Raw genomic sequence first — 25,244 nt, forward strand, 5'->3', positions numbered from 1 at the left:
ATTAGCCTCCTGATGCTGATCTGCGCGTCTAGGACTGTCACACTGCCTGCTGCTGTGTTTACTCATTCTTTTATTAACCCCCCTCAGAAGGGTTAGCAGGGATGTGAGAGGCACAGGGAGGCCAAGGGAAAAGCTGGAACAGTGGCTTTGTCTGTAATAGCGTGTATTTCTGAACCAGTGCAACAGTTTCTCTTTAACACCCTGAGATGGGATTTGGGTCAAACAGCTTCATTTTCCTTTTCTATTGCCTATTTCTAATCAGTTTTCCAGCAAGCAAGAAAGTACTCTGCTTTCTTAGTTTTAAAGAGAACTTAAAAAACCCTAGCCAGGAATTTATGCTGGCTTTTGGAGGACATTTATAGACAATAGCACTGAGGCAGACCCAACTGTGCTAATTAGTAAAGTGCTATCATTACCTGCAATTAATAGAAGGGTCTCCTTGCCTTGAGCTCATTCATTTCCCTGATCAGGAGGTCAGACAAGTCCTTCAGATTTTGAGTAGGCCATGATAGCCCTTACAGTGCTCAGCAGTGGGCACATCACCTGCCTCCTTTGGGCTGTGCTGCTGTGGTTCAAGAGGTTTAACTCTGACATCAAGGCACTCAGGAGAAGTCAGAGCATATGTGCTGGGCCAGCACTGATGCACACATCTGGTGCACTGAAGGCATGGCCGTGCTGCCTGCAGAGCCTGCTGCATGCAGCCCATGTTTGCTGCTGCACACTGCATCTGTGCAACATCTGTGAGGAGATCAGGAGAGCCCTCCAGCAAGCGGCTCAGAACCCTGCTGGTTTGCACACATGCGTGTGATACTGAAAATCTTTAAATCTGACAGTAAGTAGTGTGAACACCCACGAAAAAGAGCAGAAGAGTTCTCCTGGTGTGAAAGCCTCTGTGACACTAAGTGGTGTTTCACTGAGCTTGCAGGGTGGCTGGCAGAGCCTGCTCCTGTGGTGGAAGAGGGTGACAGGGCACTGAGTGAGGACTTCTGCCTGCTTGAGGTGACAAGTCCTATCAAAAACACTGAGAGGACATACTATTTTTTGTCTGAAGAAATAATGAATGCCCTATTTTAAGTCCTACAGCATGGATCGGATACTATTTTGTGTTTCTGCCTGCTAGGCATGCCTTCATTTAATTGCTTAGCCTGTTCAAAAGATACTAGTAACCTAGTTACATATATGCTACTGTCATGGTTACAAATGGTTTCCTTAAAAAATTTAGGAAAACCAGAAAGAGAAGCAGCTGGAAATAAGATGTAAGGCTCATTATCACTGCTTCTCCAATGCTTCTCCAGTCTAGGGAAACGCTACAGGTTTTCAAGGCCAGGTTGAATGGGGCCTTGGGCAGCCTTATCTGGTGATTGGCAGCCCTGCCCATGATAGGGGGTTGGAACTGGGTGGGCTTAAAATCCTGTCCAACTGCAATTCTATGACTTATCTTGGGCATTTGACAGAAAACCACCTACTTATTCCAGAGGGAGATTTTGGCACCTGTTGAGTGAATGAACTGGGAGAGCTTGCTGGCAGCTGCTTGGGCTTTTTTCTGCTTATGAATATCATAGCTTGCAGCAAATCTCTTCTCTGCAAAATAAAAAATTTAAAAAAAAAATCTGAAGCATCCATTCAGGAATAGGGAAAAACTGGCATGAATGTCCAGATGGCGTTGAGCTGATATACCAGAAGATGGTTACGAAATTAAGTCTTCTCCAACTTCCTGCATTATTCCCAAACTGTGAGGCTATGAACAAATAAGCTCTAGAGACCAGTATTTCTGTCAGCGATTTCATGGAGTATAGCTGTGGGACTTATAACAGCCTGAGTGGGACAGCATTACACCACTGCTATTGGCACATCTGTCTTAACAGTGCATTGACCTGTTAAAAACAAATGTCCCCATGTAGACCCCAGCTCACTGTTTCCTTCTCCATACTAACAAATGTGGCTATAGCTATTTATGTAGCTACAGATCTAGCCCTGCTGCTGCTTCTATTCTAAGCCCATTCCCCAGGAGATCTTTAAAATACAATTATCTGCAGCTCCACTTAATCACACAATCTGTCCCTAGGTCTGTTCCTGCTTTTTTGGTTCCCCTGTTGCCAAGGTCTCTCTCAAGGTAGTCTGCTTTCTCCTGTCTTTGATCCCATACCAGCACCTGACTGTACCCCTTGCCAACCTCTTGCTGTGGGACAGCCCGGTGCTCTCTCTCATTGCTACAAAAGCGGATAGTGGGGTAGTCTTACTGTATTTAACCTATTCCATGTGGTACATCCATCCGCTGGGACTTTCCTTTTGCCAGCCTCCCGTTGCTGATTTTGTGCAGGTGTCACAGCACTTCCCCAGCCATGCTATTTCCCCTTCTCCCACCAGTCGGTTGTCCAGAGCTGAGCACTCAGCCTATAGCAAGCAACCCATTCAGGCCCATCCTTCTAGGCTGTTGTGGAGAGCTGAGCAGTGAAGAAATGGAGCAGGTTATGATACTTTGGGTCAAAGAAGAGCCCAAACTAGAAACTAGCAGGTGGCTTCTAGTGTGCAGAAGCAGTGCCCATAGAGAGATGGGAAAATAAAGGCTTAGGAGCCTGTGTGGTGGCACTGAAGGATGACTGAAATTAAACACTGCTCTCTGAATTTCAGCTGTGTCCAGTTTGAGTTCAGCTAATTTATACTCCTGAAAAACGTCTCAGTTTTTTCATGAGGATGAGAACAAATTGGAAGCAAAATGTCTAAGGACTACAGTCATAGGTGAGGCAGTAGAAAAAAGGGTGAGAGACAAACTCTCAGTAGGCAGCTCTAGCTTCATCCAAAGTTATTTACTGCAGAATTTCTCACACCCATGTTTGCCTCATGTAGTCTATTTCTGGAGACAGGCTGCCAGATGCTAGTTAAGCAGGTGGTTTGCTGATGACTCCCACGTTATATATTGATCTGTTCTGTGCTCCCTGTTCCTGGCTGGTAACTTTATCAAGGCAGAACTGCCTTGGTGTTTTATGTTTTGACAGCGCTCAGCAGTACTGGGCTGCTGAATGAAGCACACACAATCCTCTACGTGTATAAAGCCATCAAAGAAAAAAGAATAAAGCACCCACTTATTAAACTCATCCTTCCTGCTCTTCCCCTCCCATGCCATGCTAGCCACAGAAAAACCTTAACAAAAAGCTCAGCTCTTCCCCAGGGAAGCAGTGAGTATCCCTCTTGCTCTCTCAAGGTCCAAAAGCTGCTTCTCAGTCCTCTGCTGAGCCACCTGCCCTAAGGCCAGCATCACTCGGGAAAGGCAAGCCAACCAGACATGTTACTCCAATGCAATACGTATGAGTTTTCTTTGTCTCTTACGCCATCTGATCCCTTTGGTTGTCTGCAATCCATTCCAGATTGATTTCCTCCTTTGCTGATGTCATCACCAGCTGCTCTCAATGACTGCTCCACCTTTGAATGTGGTGGTGACAGAAAGAACAGTCTGCAGCTTCTGGCTGTTTCCTGGATCATGCAGGTTGATGCATGAACCAAGGGAGCTCTGCGATGCGGTGTGCCTCATGTTTTGTGCTGCACCTCTGTGGTGCTGAGGCATTCAGAGAAACACGTCCCATCATCATTTTCTTGTCTGAATGCTGGAAAGAATTAACACTAACACATTCTACTTTGTGTCCATTTAGCTCAGAGAAGTACTTTCTTCTTTGAACAGCACTGATAGTACTGTATTTTCTTGAAGTGAGGATGACTGATCACAGAATCAGAGAATCATAGAATGGCTTGGGTTGGAAGGAACCTCAAAAATCATCTCCTTCCAATTCAAAGGTCTAGGTGTGGGTCCTTGATTACCATCACCTGATACCCAGCTGGATTTCCTGACACCAAACAACTGTAGCAGAGCCCAAGGGCACCTATTCTGCATTTTGCTTTCTAGAGTCGGACATTCTCCAGGTGAAAGGAAGTCATACTGTAGATTTGTGCATAAGGTGCAGGGTACTAACTGGTTCCTAGCCAGACAGCTCAGTCAGAGCTATGTTGTTCCTCACAAGAACTACTAAGTGGCTGAAAAAAGGATTGTGAATGGGTTTCTGAGGAGACTGAAGAAGACAATGACCTTGATGAAGGGTGAAGTTTATCTATTTGGTGAAAAGAACAATTTGAATCTGCAGAACAGTTGTTTTTTGCACTTGAGTTTAGTTATAAACTTTCAGAGAAAAGATCTTTTTGCCTTTCCTGTGCATGCTTTGTGCTCAATCATACCCTTTCCTTCCAGTAACTTATTTTACATGTCACCTTTTGCCTGGCAGCAAAATATCTGAAAATGGTTTGAAAATCAAGGAGGGCAATCTTACAGCAGAGAAATAAAAATGCCTTTTTCCAAGCTCAGTTCTGCATACTATCTATAAGTTGCAGTTACTTATGCTGCCTGAATCAAAATCATTTATTGCCATTATAAAATACGTATATTTTAGGAGTTTCAAATGGGAAGTTGTAGCTTGATGCACAGATTGGTGCTCACAGATTTATTAGACATGTGATAAGCAGCTTGAGAATAAGATAGCTGTAATCATTTGGAGATGCATTTAACTTTTAAAAATAGGGAACCAAAAGGTATATATTCACTGTAATGTTCAGAAAGCATATGCCCTATTTCCCATTGGAAAGGGTAACATGTCTTAAACTTTGCAGCCATAGTTGAGAAGCAGCTTTCATCAGCTCATGCAGATAGCTAGGAAATAGATTGCCTATTCCATTGAAAAGGGTAAAATCTCTTACCAGGATTTGTTAAATTATTTTCATAAATGCTCCAAATGTTTCAACATCCTATTATGTTCTTGTTTCAGGTAGTCTGCAAGATATTTCCAACATTTTTTAATTTATTGCTGAAGGATCACGCAGATCAGGGAAGCACAATTTTTGATCCTTCTGCTTCTTTGGCTTTAAAACCACAAGATTCTAGTGATGAAAGTATGAACCTTATTTTACACCATTATTTATGTTATAATAGCCTCAACAGAACCTTTCCTATGATTGGGATCAAAGTGAAAGAGAAGTCATGCATGTGTCACTTTCGCCTCTTGGAGTTTCAGAAAGCTTTATCATCTAATGGGCAGTTAAGGAAATAGAACCAGAGCTCCCACGTTTTCACTAATGGTACTGCTATGAATTAATTTGCACAAATCATTTGGTCTTTATCTGTCTTGGTTTTCAATAGCTATAATTCTTTTGCTACCAGAGGACCATAACCTCTCTGCTGTAGAACGCTTCCATGACATGGAAGGTATTGCATGAAAGCTGAAAATGACATACAATGAGGACAGCTTCAGATTCTTGTCACTTGTCTCTGCTGATCCTACTCTGGTTCCTCCCTTGCAATCCATTCCACCGGTGATGAATTCTCTTCTTGAAATTAGTAATGGCAAGCTTGTCAATATTTTAAAACCCAAAGTTAATTTTGTTCTCTTGAGCCTCGCATTTGGCTCATGAAAGCAGGAGCTTTAAACTCTATTATTTGAGAAGTCTACTGGGATGCCTTGGTGTGGCAGTTGCTATATACGTTTAGTGACGCATTGCTATTAAAGTCCATTAAGAAGGATCTTTCTGGGGCTGTCAGCACACTGCAGATTAAAACCAGAAAAATAAAGGCACACTCAACAAATGCTGCTGTAATGGTTCAGATAACTGCAGAGAGAGGACTCATCTTTGGCTTGCCATCAGTTTACTCCTAGGTTCAATGGAAAGGTTGTTTGGCATCCTGTGTAAGCTCTGGAAAAAAAAAAAAAATCAATGTGAGGATGCTTGGATGAAAGCCAGAGTTGCTGCAGTCAATCCAGAATATAGAAAGCTTTCACTATTTCTGTATTCTGCTCCATACAGTCTCTTTATATTCTAGTGAGAACTAAGCTTTGCTATCATGACTCCAGCAATGCTGCAGAGTTATGGGATGTGAACAAATTGTCAGATTTTTATTTGGATGTTTAAAAATACATTTCAAAACCCCTACCATGACACTATTAAAAAAGCAAGGTATGTGAAAGGTGAAAGGAGGAGCCGTCAGACACCTTCAAAAGAGCTGGAAGCGAAGCGTAGGAACGAGTGATCAGTTTTTAAATTGGCAATGATTCACAGCAGGACACCTTCTGAATCCCTGCTGCGGCCACTGCTTAACTGGTTTGGAAAGGGGAGGGGAACATGAGGTGTGAGAGATGGATCTGGCACTACTACTGGGCTTCTTCCACCTTGGAGGGAATGGAGGAGTGGCAGAGGCAGCCCCAGGAGCAATCAATGATGGTGAGCAGTTCCCACACCGGCAGGCATGAGGCAGTGCCTCCAGGATGGGTTGTAGAAACCACCCAGGCATGCCACTGAGTTTTGCTTGAGCTGTAATGCCATAGGGAGCAAATTGACAGTATGGAAAGCTTAGCGAATTCACTTGCCCGGGGCATAATGGTGTGATCAGATATATGAATAAAGTAAATATAGAGCATGGGGCAAGCCAGAGTGTGATCATGGTAACACTCTTGCTGAAGTCAATGGTGAAATCATCTTGTCCTGCTTTTTTTTTCCTGTTTCAGTAAGTATACTGAAGAAAGCTCTCAGATAGAAGGGGCAGAGATTGCTAAGGGATGAGAATGAATGCAGCGTTTGGATGGGGAAGGTCAGAAAACGCTGAATGTTGTAAATCAGGAAGTTGGTTCCAGTTGAGATGTGGAAAATGTAGGTGGTAGAAATAAAGAAACACAGACACTCCCAAAATACAAGGATGAGGAAATAAAAGGCAGCGCATATAAAACCGTTAAAAGGAAATACATTTTATACAATGCCTAATTAGCTCATTCCCATAAGATAACATTAAGCCTAAGAGATTAGTAGGATTCAAAAAAAGGATTAGACATTTGTGCGGATAATGTAATTGGGGATGTTCTTATTAAATAGAATACATATTTTCTTTTGTTATGAAAGGATATAAACCCTCTGGCTTCAGGGCCTAGGCCAGTTACTAACTGATAAGAATTAGAAAGAAACTTCCCCTCCTGGCAAATCATTCCCTACTCATCCTCTGCTGCTTTTCGTATGTTTAATATGAACAATTCCACAGGGCACTTTCACAGAGGAATTATTTAACTGTATGGGCCATTTGTTTGGTACGTCAAGGCAATTCTGTTTCTTCATAACCAGACGTCCCACTGTGACAGATCGCAAAAGTCTCAGCAGTCTGCAACAGAATGCTTTCTTTTGTTGCTAGCTCTACAGGAGAGTTGACCTCGGAGTACCCACCTATTAAGCATTACCAAATAGTCACTAACAAATCTCACATATCTATACTACCTATGACACAGTCAAACTCTCCTACAAGGTTTACATGAGATCAGTTAGAGGAGGTGGCTGGACATCAAAGACTCCACAGCCTACAGATTTTGAGAATGTATCCTTCTCCCACACACGTGACTGGGATTATCCCATGGATGCTACAGGCTGTCAGGTATGAAACAAAACTTATTCATATAAAAATAAAACAGTCATAATCAGAAGAAAAAAAAATTCAAAACTCTGCCTTCAACTTCCAGGCAAGATAGGAAAAACTCTGGCAGTAGCCTAATCATCCTGTTGAAATGCATCAGAAGGCCTTATCTAACCTGGGTAAAACTAAACTGTCTTGCATCTTGATTACTGAAACATTCTTCTCTTTGTTCTTGCCAAGTGCAGTTTCAGTCTGTGCACATCCCTGCAAAAAATACTGCTGTAAAGATCATCCTCCTAATCCATCAGCTCGAGGATTTTACACATTCTTCGTTCTTCTACTACATTCCTCTTCTTTACCCAGTCAAACACAACCTATTTATCTTTCCTGTCAAAGCACTTCCCATCCTGCCAAAGAGCTCTCCTTTGCTATGACAGTGTCGTTTCCCTTCTCATCATTCTGTCAGTGTCTATTTCTCACTTGTTAACATTTTTATAGAAACACTTCTGTGCTCTAGTCCTTGGTGCTATTGGCAGGAATCTTGGTAAAGAGCTGTGAAATCCCCTCATTATCTCTTTCCAAACCTCTGCTAAAGCCCTATCTTTACCACACTGCCGATGAAGTGCTTGGCAGTGGTTTGGCCACTCCTCATCATGCTGACAAACAAGAGTCCCTTCTTCCTTTCCACTTCCATGTCTGCCCAGACTCATCCATCGCTCCTTCGATTCTTGCATCAAGAGGGTCAGGAATGTGTTTTGGTTCTGACAAATGTCGATACAACAGCTTCATCACTGACTAGGATTCCCAAGAGTCACTGCAAAACAAAAATTGATATTTCTCGTTCATTTTGTATCTGTTTTCACTTGAGTATTCCTGAGTACTGTTGCTGTTGTGCTAGTGAAATACCAAAGTTAGCAACTGCTTTTATACAGGTCACAGAAGGCGCTTTATGTGGAAGGTCATATGTATGTAGAGGTCTCATCCAAAGATGGCTGCATTGCAAACTGGACTTCAGAATGAAAGCTTTCGACTTAGCTCTGTTCTTGGCAATTTTTCTTTTCTCTCATCTTTTAATGACTCTTGCAGTCCAAGGGGGTGTCTTTTGTGTACTAAAATGCTGCCATTATTTACAAAGCACTCTTGTTGAATATGCTTAAAGGCAGTCCTGCAGGACAGTTTCAATCAAATCCAGTTCAATTTATTCTGTCTGAATAAATCTGACATGTAAATAAAATTAAATTAATGGTGCTTTATTTGTATCCTGTTACAAATGCAATAAGCTTAAAGTAATGCTGACTGTAAAATCAACTGAAGACTGTAGCATAAAACAAACCACTAGAAAACATCGCAAAATTTGATATCTGGCTTGCAAGAGCAATCAAGGGTACATTTAATCCAGTGGGTCTTTTTAATCATATTTGTTCACACTGCTTCTCTGCTTCAGTATAATAAAAGGTGAGAATAATTCGGTCTCCTGTAGTGGTTGTATTTGGTTTAACAAGCATGCAAAATACCTTATATCTGCTCCCAGCTCACTGTTCTGGGATTTGAAATGATATTGTTATTAATAATAATCTTACGTTTATAGGACACCTTTAATCCCAAAGCGCATTATAAATCGTAGCTGAGGCCCAAAGTGCTTACTTAGGACTGTCAAAATATGTGTGATTTCTAATTATGCTGGAAGAGACTCCAGATGCGGTCCTAGAAATTGTAAATATTGATATATGCGTTGCACAGCATCTTATCTATTGAACACCTTCCCAGGAAACGTATTCCCCAGAAGGTCTAAGATTCCTGCCAATTAGATTTTTGGATCATTTCTGGTGCAAACATTACCCAAAAACACTGGGAAAAGCCCAGCCTTCACCAAGAGTACTACAAAATGTATTGCAGGCATACAAACTAGGCAGTCTTGGGATCTGAAGGTCTTATCTGGACCATTAGGTACAGGAAGATATGTGGACTGCAGTAAAGCAACTGGGAACAAGTAGCTGTATTGGCCCTATGAGGACTCAAACCTCTGGCTCTGGGGAGTCTGAGCATTCTGAACACTGCCATTTGTTTGCATGCAAGCTGCTCTGCTTCAAGCTCCCAGCCCAGGGAGTAGTTAGGGGCCTTTCCAGTCTCTTGCATACTCATTCTGCATAATTTACAGCAATGCCAGGGGCTTTGTCGTATATACGGAAAGAGGATTCAGCAGACTCGGGGAAGGGATGCACAGATATCTGGGGCAGCATATGGGGAAGGAAGAGGGAAGTGCGGCTAGGATTCTACCAAGACTACATTCAGTCCAAAGGGTCCAGCACAGAGTGGGCTGATTGAGCTATCCTGAGTACATCATCCAAGAATCATGGAGGTCCTTCAGTAACCTTTTATTTTGATTTAAAAAACAAGCGTTCGGTGGGTTAAATAAATTTGTAAAAGGAATAAGCTCTAGCATTTTTTTTCTGATCCTGCTTTCTCCCTAATCCTTTGTTGCATGGTTATCTTGGATGTGCTGCTCATATGCTCTCTTCAGTTATTCACAGGCACATGACAAATGCTACCTAATGGCCAGTTTATCCTATTTATGCTTTTGTACTACTCTTCTTACAAGCCTGAAGCACTTTGATTTCTCACAGTGAACTACAGAAAGTCAATGTTCATTTTTCATAGATTGGATTCAATGACAAAATGGCTTATGTGAAAATCTTTGAGTTATCTACAGAGTATTAAGGTCTGTGTGGATATATCTATACTTTGAACCCTTTTGTATGGCATCTTGCAGATGTCTCATATGATACTGATTCATACTAAAGCTGATTCATCTGCTTACCTGTAGGGTCTCTCCAGATCAAGGGTGAAGCTAATGGGGTTCAGCTAATGGTATGTGTACCCAAAAGCAGGCTATGAATGTATACTCTTACATATTGTATTGTGACTTACACTCTCACTGCCCAACATACATGAAGTACTGTCTAGAAGTCGTAGGTCATCCTGCTTAGACTTGCCTTAATCTTAATCCTTGTGATCTGGAAATATAGGAGTATATACTAAAATGAATGAGTGGAGAAAAATCCCCTTAAGATATAGCTCATTGCAACAATAAAGGAACAAAACTAAATGAGAGAAAAACCTCAAGGCTATATACAAGGTCTCTGGCAATGCTCCATATACTAATTCCTTCTCCAAGGCTTTGGATCTGATATTTGGTACTGAATGGGATGTGTGAGCTGTGGCCTGTGCTCATGGTAAAGGCGAAAATTGTTATAACGAGGCCAGGGCAGACCTAGACAAAGTGGTATTCCATGAATACAACATAAACTTGCAATACCAGCGGAGAGAAAGAGTTCCCAAGAATGTGGTAGCAGGCACTGTGCGAGGGTGCATTTTGAAAATATAGACAGATGACAGAAGGCACTTAAATGCCTTCTGCAAGCCCTGAAGTTGATGTCATTTTAGATCAACAAGTGTCAGGAAGTTTCTTCAATCTGTTTTGCTTGTATCTCCAGTTTTGTTACTATATTTGCTGCACACAATGGAAATTTTTGTTTGGTGATGATTGTTCCCTTGAAATTTGCATAGTAATTGTGCACCATCTCCATTCTCCCAGCCTTTTTCATTTTTTGCTATCCAAGTCAATCACCACATCACATGCCTCCACCCCAATTAAACTAATGACTGTGCAGCACTTGCAGATAAATGCTTAAGAGAAGCATCCAAGTCTACTGATACTTCAGTTAGGGTGATTTGGGCAATAAAGAACACACTTTGCAATTTGATGGGCTTTATCAGCTTTCAGCTCCCACAGCGTTTTATAAGATATGTTTCCCAAAACAAGATATGTGAAAATGGAAGGAGAAATGCCCCCTGGCTGGTCACAGTCACACTCTTGCTATCATCAGAGCTTATGTCTAACAAGGCTGTTGCAGCACCCTGCTTGGCACTGTGCTTTGAACACGTCCCCTTGTACAATAAGGGAGAGCAGCAAGCCAAGGCAGTGCTGCTGCATCTCACCAGGGGCACAAGATGAAGCGTTGCCGGGAAGGTTGTTGGTACAGTGGTGCTACACATATGGGGAAGGCTGTTCTGCCAAATGAAGTCACCACATCTCCCTCACCTGTCCTGTTTTTTGAGTAGATCCCTTCTCTGCCCTTCAGGACCTTTCATGCCAGAGTGAACTCCTCCAGCATAAGGACAACCTGCTTTAATGCACACTCTTCTTCCAGCTTCTTCTTTACTTCACAGGTTTCTCCTACCTAACTTCCCAATGCCTCTCATCCCCTTCACCTTTCCATCCTTTTAGGATTCCTTTGCAAAAGGAAGCAACGTACAAAGAATTTAATTACCAGTAAGACTGGAGAAGAGACTTGGAGGTCGCATTCCAGAATTATCTTGGAAATGTCATCACAGCTGCTGCAGAGATCCCAACTGACATAGTAATGACTTAGTTCTTCAGCCTTTCTTGCTGCTGCATCACAGTTCCCAAGAATGGAGAGACTATCAACTGCCAGATTAATCTCCTAAGTACGAAGAGATGGGGAAGAGATCCAGTGTTCACATCCTCTTGACAATTTTGTAGAGGATGAACAAAAGAAAAGGGAAAGAAGCAGAGGGAAGCTCTCTGAGCAGAAATATAACACTTTTTTTTTTTTTTTCTTACTTGAAAGATGGGGAAGACAGAAACAAACATCAGAAAATTAAAAGCAACAACAACAACAATGAAACAATCCTGCAGAAGAGGCCTCTGGAGTGGAGACAGAAACAGAGAGCCGGAGGAGGATGTGCCTGTAGCTCCTTCCTGTGCAGTACACCAGCCCAGCCCTATTATGTTCTAGAGTCCATAGGGACAAGCTCTTATTGAGAGCAGCAGTACCCTTCCCAAAATGTAAGCCAGAAGCTTTTTTCTTCCTCCTGCAAAGGCTATAGAGACAAAACCAGCCAATGCGCTGTGACTCCAATGATTCTATTCAGGCAAAGACATGAGATAGAGCTGCCACATCTTGAAGAAGTGCTTGAGCACCCACCTGGAAGCCTCACAGCATTGCTGGGTGCACCCAGCAACTATTCCAGTGATTGGCAGTACAGGTTTTGCCGACAGTATTTTGCAGTCTGTTCTGTGGATGAGTTCGTGGCTTGGCTGGTGGAAATTTTTCCTGGATTTGTCTGGTAGGAGTTTTCACTATTTGCATTATTTGATTTTCAGTAAAGGCTATTTTTGACAAAAGTATTAAAGCTCTATAAATTTATATTCTCTCATAAACATGGTAAAATGCCTTTTTGACAAATCTAATAAACATAACAAAATACCCTGTCAATAAAATCACTGAAATCCTGCCAGGCTGTATAATAACACCGCATTTCAGCACTGCCTTTAAAGAAGGAACACAAAACCGCCCTCCCCTTTGAGCCATGATCTGTTGCAGTTTGCTGACCTTAACACATTCAAAGACCCTGCTCTTCTCCTTTCTACCAGTCTCTGAGTCTTCAGGGCAAGAATTAGCTATGGGGCAAAGATTCCTATTTCACAGGAGCAGATATTGCTCCGGAGCCTCCAGGTTTGTCAGCCTCCCATGTCTATATATTTTGTACTCATTCATTCCATTCTTGGTAGAATGGAATGGATCTCATAGAAGTGCCCAGGAAAAAATGGAATGAGCTGGGCGAGATGGTGGGAAGATCGTTTTCCCGGGACAGAAGAAATACAACACATCCTCACTGTCAAAGTGTTGTTGGAGTATAAGCTACATTTCTCATTTGATGAAACAGGCCTAGCTTTCTAGAGCAACACAAGTGCTTGTCTGAGTCCTACCTCCTACCTACAGATGCTCTGCTCTCTGTGATGTGGTTCAGCTCTTTGTTAAGGGACATTTGGCAGTGGTACTCAAAGGCTCTGGGATACTGTTAGTAGCACTGTTCTGTTATTTCCATTTTCTTTACTGGTCTGATGAACTTGGTGCAGTACATCTGTGGTGGAGATGAGCAACACCCTTGAGCTCACTGAATTGTGCTCCTTCCTAATCAAGCCAATAAGTTCTTCTTAACCTTAACCTAATCTTCCAAAACTATTATCTTCTCAGCCTTCTTCCACAAATACTTGCAGAATGGTCATAGAAATCATTTGAAGTTATTTCTTGCTCTGACACATAAACTGCCAAGTGTGAAATGTCTCTCTACTGGTGGTGTTTATTAAGATCCTTCTGGAAAAGACATGCATCTTGTAGTGGGCTCTGGTTTGGCAGCTGATAGCTGAATGTAAATGGGAACTCCTGCTTGCAAAGTGAGAGATAAACAGCAGGAAATTACAAAGTATGTCTCTGTCCCAAGAGTGAAGTGACATTCTTTAGCATTCTCTTCTGCTTTCTCTAATTTCATGGAATGTATTTAATTAATTTCTATTATAAAAAAAAACCTAAATTAGAGAAATGTGCTCAGAAAACCTTCCTTTCATTGCACAGCTATATTAACTTTATGATGTCACAAATGTCGAATAAAACATTTATATTCTTCTCTTTATTGGCTAAATTTGTCTGTGATTGTAAATCCACAGAATTCAATTAGATTACATCAGTTAGCAATTTCATCTTGTTTGTATAAGTTCTGAGGTGGAAATATTTACTAGTGGCTCTAATTCTCTTATTTCCAGAGTTTGATATCAAATTCACTTATTTGTTAGTCTGCCTTCACTGCCATGAGAGCTGTTACCAAAAATGGAGCCAGAGGACAGCCAGATTTATGTATGAAAGATTTTCCATGGTGAGGAACAGGTTGCCCAGGAGGTGGTGGAGTCACCATCCCTGGAGGCGTTGAAGAAGCATGTGGATGTGGCACTGAGTAACATGGTCTAGAGCAGTCACAGGCATAGGTTGGTGGTTGGACTAGATGGTCTTGATGGTCTTTCCAACCTTAATGATTCTATGATTCCATGATTCCTTTCCATACCAGGTGTTGTGGAAATGCATAACTTTTGCCTGGCCTCCATCTGACCTAGATTCCCTCTCAGACTGGGTGTCTGAATGTGTTTCTTTGAATTTTGTTTCTGATGGGTCAGGCTATGTATCCATTGTCTGGAGATTTGTCACCCACCTCATACTTCATGTGAAGCACTAGCAGTGGGATTATTCTGAGATTAGGACTTTACTTACGAAGTGTGGCTCTTTGAGAGTCCTTGACATTTATTTAGAACTCTTTTTGAAGCTGTTGGCTGGGTGGTCACTTGATGCTGATCTTGTCAAGAGCTTCAGCCTGAGCTGTGTAGGCCCCAAGCAGAGCAAGGTTGCAAATGCCAATTTGGAAATCTTTAATTAATAAGCTTCCACGCAGCAAAGGAGAGTCAAAGTGTTTCACTGAAACCTCTAAACTGGATCCCTCACAGAGTCCTTAGGGATGAAAGGTGCTACAGAAATGTAAGACATTATTGCCATTGACTGCATCAATATGGCTCAGTACCATGAGGTGAAGCATCCTTCAGAATAACAATGCAGAGGGCATTCTTTGCTTCACCTTCACCAGAAAAGTCAGGCTTGTTCTGTAGCTTTTATGCACATCTAGAGAGGTGATGAGAATGCTGACTCTGGTTGCTTGTTACTTTCTCTTTCCAAATGAAATGGACATAAGCTATATGATAATATCAATATAAATCTGCAGTACTATAACTGAATATGTGAAAACAGTTTATGCTACTGAAAATCTGCAGCAAGCTGAAGGAATTCTGTGTATTTATTCGAGATTTATAGTCACCAGGACCATAATATATCCTAATTGTTATTCACTGACTAGTAGAGTCAAATGTCTCCTTTGTCAGTGGGATTCTGCATTTATAGGTAAATCTCTGCAACTGAGGTGTTAGCACTGTATCACTGGTGTAACTATGAGAGATGAACATCATTAAGCTGGAGTGCTCCAAAAACACCAGTTGTAGAAGATGTCATTATAATAAATTGCATCCCTTGTCAAGTTATGTCTCTTTTGACTTAGACTTCCCAAGTACAAAAAAACAACTTCTGAGTTCACCTGAGATTTGTTTTCCCATGCAGGCCATGATCATTTGATAGGGTGTGTCAATGAGTTTCTTTTGGACCCTTCAGAGATCTCCTTTTCTCTGGCATCTATAGTCTTCATCAGTTTTACTTTGTCTAGCCTGGAAGATAATTGCACCCATCCTTACACCTGTTTGTACATAGATAGTGAATAATGGCTGAAGAATGAACAAAGTTTTAGGAGAAATTTCATAATCTGTTTATCCATTTGCTATTTACATGCTCCTTATTTACATAATTCAGCTTTTTCTCCAGAAGGAGGCTGAGAAAAGACTGGGTAAAAACTGAGTTATGACCTCAGAAATTTGCGCAGCACTAAATGCTCTGTTTGTTCATTTACACATAATGCTGTCACGTAGGTATAGTGCTGACACCAAGGAAAAATAAGGCGAGAAAGTGACATCAAGAGATTTGAGCAATATAGTAGTCAGGCTTTGCAGTGAATTCCAACACTGTTATGGACTGCAGATCAGTCCCAGAAGAGTGCTTCCTCTATTAGTTTCTGGATATCATAATCTTGTGCTATTTGTGTTATTGCTGATCAGTATCTTTAAGGTGGTTTTTTTCTCCTCTCCTCTCCTCTCCTCTCCTCTCCTCTCCTCTCCTCTCCTCTCCTCTCCTCTCCTCTCCTCTCCTCTCCTCTCCTCTCCTCTCCTCTCCTCTCCTCTCCTCTCCTCTCCTCTCCTCTCCTCTCCTCTCCTCTCCTCTCCTCTCCTCTCCTCTCCTCTCCTCTCCTCTCCTCTCCTCTCCTTTTCCCTCACCTCCACCTCCCCTCCCCTCTACCTCCCCTCCTTCTCCTTCTCCTTCTCCTTCTCCTTCTCCTTCTCCTTCTCCTTCTCCTTCTCCTTCTCCTTCTCCTTCTCCTTCTCCTTCTCCTTCTCCTTCTCCTTCTCCTTCTCCTTCTCCCTCTCCTTCTCTTTCTCCCTCTCCTTCTCCTTCTCCTCTCTTCCCTTCCCCTTCCCCTTTTTCCTCTTGAGAAAAAAGAGGGCAAAAAGAAGAAGAAAAAAAAAAGAGAAAGGCAAAAATATCCATACTGGAATATAAGTGGTTTGTTCCAGCACCATCAAACTTCTTCCTAGAAGAGCTGGCCTTTCTGGTCTTCTCTCCCATGCTGAACATTTTCCACAGTTCCTCATTCCTAAATATCCGAAGAAGAAGAAAGGACATTCTCAAACTGAGCAAGGAAGCCACAGGAGGTTGTTTAATTCAAATATCCCCAAAATATAAGTGTGCCCTACATGAGTGAAAAAAACTTTGGAAGTTCTCAATCACCTTCTCATCAGGTGCTCAGGACAGTGAGAGGCAATCCTTCACATACCTTTTTCCTTCCATTACAAGAAGGAATCTACAGGAGACATCACCTGTCTTCTAAACTCTCAGATCAGTAACTAGTTGAATCTGTATGTTTTCATCCTGAAATAGCATGCTTCTTTGCTTCTTCTCCTTCTTTACTTCTTCCTCATAGGGTCATGTCAAAAATGTCATTCTTTATGAAAGCTGTGAGGAAAGGCCAGTGTCAGTGTGTGATGTGTAAGGATTGTGACAGGGAGAAGCCATAGATACAGATCTAATGTCACTAATAATACATAAGGCAGTATAAGAGGAGGTTTTTGAGAAGAAAAGCAGTACTTGAGAGATTCTGGACAGTCCTCCTTTGGGGGTTAATTCTAACAATTGTCCCAATTTATCCCGATATATCACTTCTTTTGATATACTAGGCCATTTCAAACATTTAACCTTGAAAGGGCTGCTGCTGTTGCTGTTCTTGTATGGCCCTGCCTAATAAACCTAGATTAGGGTTGGTCAGCTTGGAGTCTCAGGCTTCTGAGTCTTGTAGGGATGCTGTTTTTACTGCCACAGCAGATTTTCAGCAAAACACTGTCTGGAGAAGCTCAGTAATGACTCCAATACTGCAAATTTTAAGATATTCTGGTTTCTGTCTCAATATTACCTTAAGATCTCGTTCTCTCAATCACCAATTACTTTACTGGGAATACCAGTTGTGGACAATGCTCTTCCCTATAACATTTAGGCATTTTGGGGTACAGTTGTGGAAGAAAAGAGATTGTGTTATGACCCCTGCCAGCCAGATCCACTTCTTACCCATCACACAAGCACAACTGCTGGAGAGAACACAAAGATAGTAGAATGGTATCTTTTGACTCCTTTTCTCAAGCGGATACTCCAAGAGGACTTTTACCCAAGGACTTACTCACCATCTTGTCTAAGCACTGTACAAATATTGGTAACTAATTTGTATTCTGTGCTACTCTGATATAGCAAACAAGTAATTTTATTTATACACTGAAGGCCCTTTCCCTACTTCATTATATTAAATTAAAGTTTGGACCAAGATCATCTGATATTCTTTAAATTAGAGGGAAAATATGTATGTCGCATTCATGATTGAATGGGTACAAGAAATCCATGATTGTATTTCTGTCAGTGAGATTATATTAAATTACTGGCTTTATTTTTAGACTACATGAAGTCTCACATGCTGTGGGACTCTCAGACACAGTTGTCAAGACAGCCAGATAGGTCACTATGGGGTCTTTTGCTATGATGGTACGGGACTCCTGTCAGACAGTCAGCATGATCCACAGCCTCCTTGTACCTCCCAGAGAAAAACAGCATGAGTATCTCTATCCTGGTGCTTTTTCCCTCTTCGGTACTCTTTCTTCCCACCATTGTTCCTAGTTCACTGCATACCACCAGCAGGGCTCATGTCTCACCCCAGATCCTTGTGAGTGTCCTGGAATTTTTCCTGAAATACCACTGTAGCTGCTATGGGAGACTTTGGATTTTGGGGGGTGAAAATGCCTATTGCACAGAGCTGAAAAGGCAGAGGGCAGTGTTCAGCCTTCCTCTGGCTATATCACATTCAGCTCCACCAGGCATGACTTTGCTTAGGACTTTCATTTTATTCAGGCAAGAACCAAGATGTACTGATTGTATCCCATTGCAATCAACATCAGGCACTTAAAGGCAGCTCCAACATTGGGCATCTGAGCAGGAAATCCCTGATTAACACGGAGAAGGCACAGGGCAGCATGCAGCAGGAGGATGGCTCTCAGCTCCGCTTGCTGCAAAACTGGCACGGTTTTGTTTAGCTCTTGGTAGCCTTGGAGTTAGGCGCTTATCACCAGTCGCAGCTCCCTCTGCATAGCACTAGCCTTGGAGTAGGCACTCAACAAATCACAGCTCTCATCTGCATGGCTCCCGCTGGCTTGGTATCTCTGTTCCCAGAACCTCATGAGGAACAACAACAGTTCCCACAGCATTCTCTGGGGACACCTTGGCAGGCAAGCTGAGTAGTTGGCAGTCCCATTGGCAAAGCTATGGGGACATGCAGATGTGGCGTAACAAAAAAGAAGGGTGGGCTTCTACTCTGTGCCCACAGCAGGCCACACGCTTTGCTGTTTGGTGGAACAACCCTCACTGTTCATTAGGAGGTCACTCCCCCTGTCCCCACTGGTGCATGAAACTTCCCATGCCCAGTGCTCAGTGCAGTGGCAGCTTCCCTGAAGGCAGAGTGACTGTCACTTGCTGCAGCTGGAAAGCCCTTCATGACACAGATCCCTGCAATACTCCAGTCTTGCTTTCCTCAAGCTTAATGTGACTGTGCACGAGTGCCCAGACACAGCTCATCTTTTAAAGTTAGTCTTTGTCAGAAAGGGCTTTGGCACTGGGGGCTCACCCCACTGTCAGGTCAGTGCTAAATCCATCTAAAACACACTTTTCTCTTGGTGTGCTTTGAAACTAAGCCATTGTAACCACACACTTATTCCTTTCTGACATCTCCATTTCTCTGCCTCTTAGGAACTCAGCATGCTTTGTTTGAATTATAAGATGATTTTAATATGATGTTTGTATCGTGCTCTGAATTGTTTCTATTGTTGTTCTACAGTGCCCCAAGTGTCCTGGCTGCAAAGTGCTGCGAGTACAATTGGATTATTACTTTGCATAGGTAAACACTGGAAAGTAGGTTTACTAGTATTGCTAAATGGATAGGAGTAAGCCTCAAGTATGCATATAAACACATACGCCAGAATTCACATAAAAAATCAGCAGATATATATATGCAAATCTATACATGCATCACAGAATTACACTTATGCATGTAAACTGCCGACAGGCATCAAGGAAACATGCTGAAAAGATCACCTTGAATTTCTCTCATTTTGATGATGGCAGGTTAAGTTTGAATGCAAATCTGGGCTCATTCACTCTAGCTTCTGTTTTCTATAAAAGCTTGTCTTACTTTTATGTGGCTGCCCCAAACCAAAGAACATCTCATCCTTGTTCATTGCAGCAGTTGGACTAGATGACCTGTAAGGGTCCCCTCCAACTCAAGTGATTCTATGATTCTATGATTGATCTCTGTATGTATGATCTCCTAACTGTACCCACAATGACAGGCTTGTGGAAAATCTTAAACCAAATAGATTTTCTAGCCTTCTGAGACAAACTTTGAGGCGAAATGCTCCTCAGCTTCTGGCAGCAATCATACAAAAGACAAATTAAACATGTTCTGAAGTGTTGTCGGCACTTTCCCACTTCCTCTTGAAGGTCTGTCCCTGTGGGGCAGGAAAGGCAAATGACAGCAAAGTCACAGTATGCCTTGCATGTGAATGTACGTGGAAAGGCACCAAAACGACACTTCTTCCAGCACATACAAAGAGGCCAACTTGATGAAGACAGTATCAGACTTTGTCCTGTGCTGGTGGTTGCTCATGTAGTTGCAATAATTGAGCACAGAATATGGAGGGTGCTCGAAGCCTTCGCCTTTCCACAACCAGATGATGCTGTGAGCTTCCAGCTCAGTGGAGGAATGGGGAGAAGAGTGGGTATGTTTGAAGAAAGCCAAATTCTGATTCAACCTTATTTTTTTGCTCTTGGTCTTTTTTTTTTCCTTTTTTTTCTTTCCTTTTTTTTTTTTTTTCTTTTTTTTCCAGACATACAGCGCTTGTTCTGTTTTCTCAGAAACCTTGGAGTTGTGTCTCTCTGCAATGCTTTTGTCTGATTTGACTAGGAAGAAAAGCACTGAATCAAGATGATCAATATCAAGAAAACCTGAATATTTGAGGTTTTCAGGCCTTGCTCTTGGCTTTTATTTTGTCCTGACTATTGTTATATATGGCTGTGCCTGAAAAAAATTCAATAGGAATTAGAGAGACATGCCAAGGATCCCAGTCTCATCCTTTACTGAATATTCTTGCACCTGGGGCAGAAGGAAAAGAGGAAGGAAGGGTCTGGAGCACGAACTGTGAGAGGAGGATGTGGCAAGGTTTGGGTTGGCCTCCTGTCCCACGTAACTAGTGATAGGATGAAAGGTGATAGCCTCAAGTTGCACCAGAGGAGATTCAATTTGGATATTAGGAAGAATTTCTTCTCAGAAAGTAAGTGGTGAGGCATTGGAACAGGCTGCCTGGGAAGATGGTGCAGTCACTGTCCCTGGAGGTGTTCAATGTGTGGATGTGGCATTGAGGGACATGGTCAGTGGGCATGGTGGGGGTGGGCTGGTGGTTAGACCAGATGATCTTAGAGGTTTTTTCTAACCATAATGATTATGATTCTATAATCCTGTTGTTTATTATCCCTGATGTAAAATACTAGTCCAATTCAGCAGAAACCCATGCTTTCTCTCTAAAGCTTCCAACAGTACAGTCCTGGCTGCTGACTTGCACTGTAATATCACCCAAAATTGATTTGTGAGGGCCTAAACAGTGTGGCAATAGGACATCAGCAGCACTGCTGCTCTATGATAGCCCTGCCACTGCTGATGCAATTAGAAGGATTGCAGAGGTGACAGCAGTGAAGGACATTTTTAAAAAAATAAAGATCATTGAAGCTCTGTGAATATATTGGTCCATATGGACCCTCACTTGTGAAAGGCAGAGTATTGGTTTAGATTTGCAGATTGGATTAAGTGGAAGCAACAGTGTGCCTTGCCATTCCTCTGATTAGAAGAGGTTTATATGCCTGCTCTCTTTCTTAAAAGCTAAATTTATCATTAGCTGTCTTGGCAAGGGAAATTGGAATGAAATTTCAAGCTATTAACTTTTAACAGATAAATTTACTTATTGACCCCTTCCATAAAGAGGAACAGAGGAGACAGCCACACTGCATCAGATCACAAGTCTGCTCAGCCCAGCAGCTGGTAGCAGAGTGGCAGTGGTGAATGCTCCAGTGTAAATGTCAGAACAGAGTGTCCATGCCTTGCCTGGTTCTCCTCCCCAGCCTCTGGCAATCAGTGCCTGAAAAGCTTCCTGTTTTGCTAATCTAGGATTTATTTCTAAGACTGAACCTTCCAGCGAAAGCTGCAGAATGAGGAAGATTTTCAACAATGTGTAACACTGTGAGAAGTAGAGAAAATGGGAGCATCTGAGCAATGTCTTGTTTATATCAGGGAGGGCAGGAAGGCTGCTTGCTGCTGCACTACCAACTGACTGGCCTTGGCCCCTTCTTTTTCTCTGCCACAGCAAATTCCAAGCAATGAAGTCCTGGAGATTTCCAGTCCCAGCTGTACAAGTAGTCAATCTCGTCAGCTGGTGGAGAAGGGATCCATTTACCTTCATGACAATTAGAAAAAATACATGCAAGTGAAGAAAGACAAATTTATTTCTAAGGTAGAGGAGCATCAAAAGTTTGAAGGTGGTATCCAGTGCTGAAGTGTTCCTGCAGCTCCAAGCAGAAAGTTGCAAAGGTCACTGTTGGTGTTGGTGCTCTTACCTTATATTTCTGAAATCTTTTTCCACTGTGGTCAGAAAACCAGCTATTTTCACTAACACTTTGTGATAAATAGGCTAGCAGAGGAAAGAGTGGGTGAGGGCAATAAATATTACAGATTTCGTTCTTGTTATCCTCACTAGAACTCCCTCTGAAACCTTACCTCTCTTTGTCTTATGAACAATGCCTATGTCCGCAGTGTACAAGCTCTCCCCTCCTACCATCCTTTAGTAACTCAACATCTGTAGACTGGAGCTGAGGATTCACCAGCAAATAGATAGCGAAGCTAAAAATGAGCACAAAGGTGATCAGAACTAAATCTTTCAAAGCTTTCAGGCCACGGTGCTTTGATTAGCTAGCAGACAAGAAAGCTCTGTACCCTCACAACCTCATCCTGTAACTAGCTGCTCTTCTAGGCCAGGAGTCTTACATGAGCAGAAACTGGTAAGATTGTTATCCCTTATCTCTCATCAAACTTTGTCATCAGTTTTCAATGTGACATTTAGTAATGTAGCAACAGTAGAGCATAAAGGAAATAAAAAAAAGGAAAAGAGGAAAAACCCTCTCAGACTCCACATAAGAATAGCTGCTGCCATTTGCCTTTTGTATCCACTGCTGAGGTATTTGAAAAGAGCAGGAGATAAGTAGCCTTATGACTACGACAGATCAGCAGGCTCTGAGGTACCAAACACGGATTGCTGCTGCTGGGAGTATAATGGCTATTGAAATTCATATTTACACAGACGTTTCCACGGTGGCACTGCAAAGAGGGGACTGTAGAGTAGGCTATGGACCATAAATGCTGCAACCATGCTAAGTAACACCAAGAGCAAAAACCCTGTCACTGCTAAGTGGCACTGACCAGTTCCTGCCATTTGAAGATCCTCTCTGACTTCAGATTGTGTATCTTCCTCAGAGACAAAGGACATGCTTCAGCTTGGGAAATTCCTGCCAGAGGCATTCTGCAGAGAAGTGAATGGATGTTCCTGATGTGCAACAGAGTGACAAACTGCCACAAGGTGTCTGCTACGCTGCCAGGTTCTCCAAGGCAGCTCAAAGGCCACCTCTGCTTGGTGAGCCAGTGGAGGGAGCTCAGGGACACAAAGGTAAGATGGAGTTTTTGGTTTCTCTTAAAGCCTTTGGTTTTGCTTTTGATTTGTTTTGCAAAGCTCATTGAACAAGGATGGGGCTTCGTGCTACGTGCTGTGGCTTAGTGTAGCTACAGAGACATGTTGTGTGATTGCCCTCAACATATGGGCTACAATGTGTTGTGTCATCCAAGATGTGTTTCAGAGAGTGCATCAGGTCTGCACAGGGGTGGTTAAGGCAATAATGACTTCTGCTTTCCTTGCTTTAGCTCTGGAATGTGAGAGCCTCAGAAACAGCTGCATCAGGGTTGCATGAGGACAAGGGCATTACTAATTCTCAGACACAATCTGTGATGAAAATCATGAAGCATTCTGCAGGTGAAATCAGTTCTCCCGATTACCGGACTTGTAAGGTCAGTATTACTGTTCCCATATCATAACTGGGGAAATGAACAGGGTCACCTAGCAGATCAAGGACAGACCTAGGAAAATAATGCAGGTACCTTTTCTTCAAGTCTCCTGGTCTAACCCATTTGCAATTTCCTTGCTATTTTCTGATAAAGACACATATCAGTTCTTTTTTCATGTCAATATATTGTACAAAGTCTACATCCACAGCCCCTGAACACCTTCCCAAGCATTTGGAGCACTATCTTTCCAGAACCCCCATGAAGGAAATACTAGAAAGTCTCTTTAGCACTTAAGGAACAGCAGTGCAAGGGGTTAAGGTGTGTGCCATTGCCTTTGGTTTGAAGAAATCCAAGATTACAGAGAAAGCTGAACTAGAATAAATAAGGATGCACAAGGCCTGAAAGAAAGCACTGTTATAACTCGATATTGGATATTTAGATGCAGAAACCTTATTTCATCCTCTGCCAGGGAAGGGAGGCAAAGTACCCACCCAACTTTCATGTTTGCACCTCTCTGGAGAATAGAATTTGCACACAGTTGTTAAATCTCAGTTAAATCCACACGTTTCTCTCCAGCTGCTGCTGTTACTCAGCAGAAAGGTGGGATGTTTCTTTTCATCTCTTATGTGCTTTTGATTAACTGATCTCCAAGGAAAAGAGGGATATCCATATCTAGAGGATTCCAAGGGTATGTCCTGGATGGGGCTGATCATCCCCTCCCATCCTGTGGATTTCCATCATCAAAGTAGAGGGACATTTCCAAGCAAAGACAAATAACTCTCACTTGTGTGATGGGTTTGTGATATAGTTATCCCATCAGAAAAATTTGCTTTCTGGATGGCACAGTTAGCTCGGTGCTCTAATAGTAGGGGGTGTAGGTTATGACCGAGACGCATCAGCAAAGATGTGTGGGGGCAGAATCTGAGCACCAGTGTGACCTGAAGGTCAGAAGTGAGGGCTGCTAACAGATTTTGGTTTGTGTCAGATTTTGATCCAAATGCCTTAATAAAAGAAGCATGTCCTTCCTGCACTGGACTCACCAATACTCAGGGTAACTTCATTGTGTCAGAAAAGCTAAAGTTTCTTCCAGAATTGCTAAAACTCATTATCAAAAAATTAAGGTTAAAAGTGACTCCACATCCATGTCTATTCCTCTCTCTAGGTAAATGTTTACTTTCTTTGTTTCTATGTCAGTGGCATTGGCCAAGTAAACTCTGAGTTGCAGCAGGATGGAAAGAGTTATTGCTGGAGCCCCCAGGGTCATACAGAGCACACGGACGTAATGCAAGAAGCACATAACTTATTTTTACTGCGGGAAGAATACAGAAATGATCTCCAGGTCTACGAATAGAAGTAGCCAGTCCCATAACCGTTAAGGCCACCAGGCTGTCTTATTAAGGTCAGATGCAGTGTGTCGTGTTGAACGCAATTATTCCACCGCTTATAATTTCAGTACATTTGATTCTGAATATAAAATGAGACAATTTTCTTCCTGGGGATAAGAGAAATGCGTGCCTTTGCAGAGCAGGAGACACAATCACTCTTAGACAGGCCAGCTTTATTTCTT

The sequence above is a fragment of the Phasianus colchicus genome, chromosome 2, assembly GCF_987193195.1.
Source record: "Phasianus colchicus chromosome 2, bPhaCol1.hap1.1, whole genome shotgun sequence".
NCBI lineage: Eukaryota > Metazoa > Chordata > Aves > Galliformes > Phasianidae > Phasianus > Phasianus colchicus.